Source organism: Cornus florida, unplaced genomic scaffold (assembly GCF_030987335.1).
Source record: "Cornus florida cultivar Cherokee Brave unplaced genomic scaffold, ASM3098733v1 CherokeeBrave_3.0.0_Hap2_Chr08, whole genome shotgun sequence".
NCBI lineage: Eukaryota > Viridiplantae > Streptophyta > Magnoliopsida > Cornales > Cornaceae > Cornus > Cornus florida.
In genome coordinates this window covers 73,182,155-73,185,413 of record NW_026775578.1, presented here as the reverse complement: position 1 = coordinate 73,185,413, position 3,259 = coordinate 73,182,155, and the positions used below count along the sequence as shown (strand labels likewise).

The 3,259-nt window shown below is 38.3% G+C and overlaps 1 pseudogene; it reads right to left on the bottom strand.

Annotated features, from left to right (window-relative positions):
* Positions 1-2,148: 2,148 nt before the first annotated feature.
* On the bottom strand, positions 2,149-2,247 carry LOC132272111 (small nucleolar RNA R71; annotated as a pseudogene).
* Between the last annotated feature and the right edge of the window lie 1,012 nt (positions 2,248-3,259).

Sequence of the window (3,259 nt, the reverse complement as noted above, 5' to 3'; positions counted from 1 at the left end):
TTCTCAATTCTGGTTGCTCGAAAATGGGGAGAAAAGCAGTACTTCAGTGCTGCCAGGCAGTTCTGCGCACCTCTGTTAAGAAGATCATAACTCTCTGCTCCAAACTCTGAATGATGAACTGCTTGAAGATTTGGAAAGCTGATTTAGAGCTCTAAATCTTTTATGTTATGATGGAAGTCCAGTTCTTGAGTTTTCTAGGTCGAAAATGGTGACAAAAGTCAGGTTCTACTGCTACCAGAAATTCAGAATTGGCACCCTTTTTGTTCAAAATTCCACAAGGCATCATTTTTGCTTCCTTTTTGCACTTTAACCTGAAAATGCACAAAAACATGCAAATGGAGTTAATCTACATAAAATAATCAATTAATGGACTTTGTTAATGTAATTTAGGGAGCTTGAATATACAGTATTCAGCGCTTATCAGCTTAATGAAAGGATTAATGACTTGTTTTGATCTATTGTGCCTTTCATATGTTGTTTAGACAATATATGCTTCATTGCTTAGATATATTGTGCCTTTCACATGATGTTTAGACAATACATGCTTGACTAGCCATCCTTGCTTGTTAAATCAACCAAACACACACACACACACACTAATATTGCAACACACTATTTGCCCTCATTAGTCACTTGTTAATGGTATAGAAATGCATTGCTTGGTGGTGATCTCTAAACCCCAAGACTCTTCTCTCTCTTATTTGCTCTTAATTGCATTCTTTTGTTATCACTTAGTTTAATTTAGTTGCTCTCTAGTCTAATCAACCAACCAACCAATTGTTTGATCACTCGACCTACTAGCCCTAATAGCGATTCCACAACCTTGTTTGACCCTCACAATCCCTTGGGACAACCCTACTCGCCCTAGCTATATTTATAGTGAAAGGTAGTAGTGGCTTTTATAAATGTGAAACTCTTGGCCCTCGCCTAAAATTCACACTCTTCAAGCTTATGGTAGGACGACGACCATAGTTTTTGGCGCCGTTGCCGGGGATTGATTGATTTGATTTGGCAACGTCGGATTTGTGGAATCAATTAGGATTAGTACTCTTTTGATTGTGTTTTTACTTTACTTTTATTTTTCTTTTTAGTTACTTATTGTATTGTTCATAATTGACTAGGTGCATTATTGGAGAGGAAGCAAGCAAAGGAGCATTCAAGCAAAGCAAAGAAAGTAAAAAGCTAAAATTAAAATTTTTTTTGCCAAGCTAAGCTTTAAATTTGGAGTTGAAGTGCTAAAGGACCTTTGTGAGACTTTCTTTACTTAATCCCTTAGTTAAATCGTCGGCCCGCGTGGAGGCTTGTTTTTAATTGTTCTTTGCATCATTGTTGTTAAAGCATAGGAGTATGGGTTAAGTGTTTGTGGAAGAAGTCTAATTGCATTGTTGTGAAGGCATAGTGTTTTGCATTGTGCATGTATGGACGTCATTCATTGAGACCAACTCTTATCCATCTTGATTTGCATCTTGAATCCATCGTTAGAAATCCTAGGGGAAGAGGAAGTTTAAATAGAACCAATCTATCAATGGTTAATCATAATGATGATCATGTTGAGGACCTTGGTCACATAGACCAACAAAGTATTCTTCATCTTAGTGTGCAGAATGAGAACATACAAGTACCATTAGGCATGCCTAGGCCATACATTCACCAACCACCACAACAATAAGGCCAAACCCCATATGGAATGCCAAGGCCAATGTATGCTCCACAACCTCCCATCATTAATCAAGGAATTCAAAACCAAGGTGTTCATGTTGCACCTCAAGTAGCTAATCCACCTCTTGCTTTAAGAGACCATTATGTGCCTAATGAGTATAATGCACCTACATGCATCCAATTGCCTGCATTTAGAGCACATCATTATGAAATTAAGCCACAAATCATTCAAATGCTTCCTAACTATCATGGACTTCCAAGTGAAGAACCTTACAAGCATTTGGATGAGTTTCTTGAAGTATGTTCCACCGTAAAATATACGGATATGCCGGAAGAGGTCTTAAGACTCAAACATTTTCCATTCACCTTAAAAGACAAGGCAAAGTATTGGTTTAACAATCTTAGGCCATTTTCAATCACTTCTTGGGCAGAAATGCAACAAGAGTTCTTGAAGAAGTACTATCCAGTTTCTAAGACCAATGCCATGAGAACCTCAATTCGAGAATTTTCACATGGGCATGGAGAAACATTTCATGAGGCATAGGAACGCTTCAATGAGTTGCTTAGGAAGTGTCCACATCATGACATGCCCAAATGACAATTAGTTCAATATTTCTTTGAGAGCTTATTGGACAATTATAAAGGCATGGTTGATGCTTCCATGGGTGGCTCATACATTGATAGGCATGAGGATGACGTGTGGCGTCTTTATGAGAGTATGAGTGAAAATTCTTTGCATAGAACATTATCATCCAAGAATGGTAGAAATTCACAAGGTAGGAAGAGTGTTGACTTACATCAAGTTGACCATTCAAATGAAATAGCCGCCGAAATGAAGTCTTTATCTCAAAGGTTTGATCAATTTTTGATTAACCAAAACTCGGTGAACCAAGTATCTTCCTTCCCTAACCATTCTCATCATGCCTCAAATGAAACATGTATGACTTGTTCTAGTGTTCTACATTCTACTTCTCATTGTCCTCACGGACAAGTGCAAAATGAACCTAATGAACAAGTCAATGCAGCTTTCGTGAACCAAGGGAACAATCCTTATGGTACTCATTATAATCCAAGTTGGAGGAATCATCTGAATTTCTCTTGGAAAAACCAAGGAGAGGGCTCAAACCCTTCCCAAGGCAGTTTTCAAGGGAAGTACATTCCACCTCCACTTCAAAACCAAGGATCCCAAGGTTATAGACCTTATCAATCACAAGGAAATTAATTTTCTAATTTTCATTTTCCCAACCAATCTTATTCCCAAGGAAATATTAGAAGTCCCGCCTTTGAAGAAAAAGTTTTGAATGCTTTGGGTACTTTAGAGGCTAACACACAATTGCTTCATTCTCACTCTCAATATATTGCGAAGCTAGAAACCCAAGGAGGGCAAATAGCAAGCACTCTTAATGCAAGAGAGAAGGGAAAATGCCTATTAATGCCCTACCTAAGCAACAATGTGTTGTGGAAATCCATTCCTCATCTGAAGGCCACACCATTGAATATGTTAATGCGGTGACTACCTTGCGGAGTGGTAGGATTGTGGACAATCAAGTTGAAATGTCGAATGAAGAGAGTGAACCGGTGCAACCTCAAGTTGTCACTC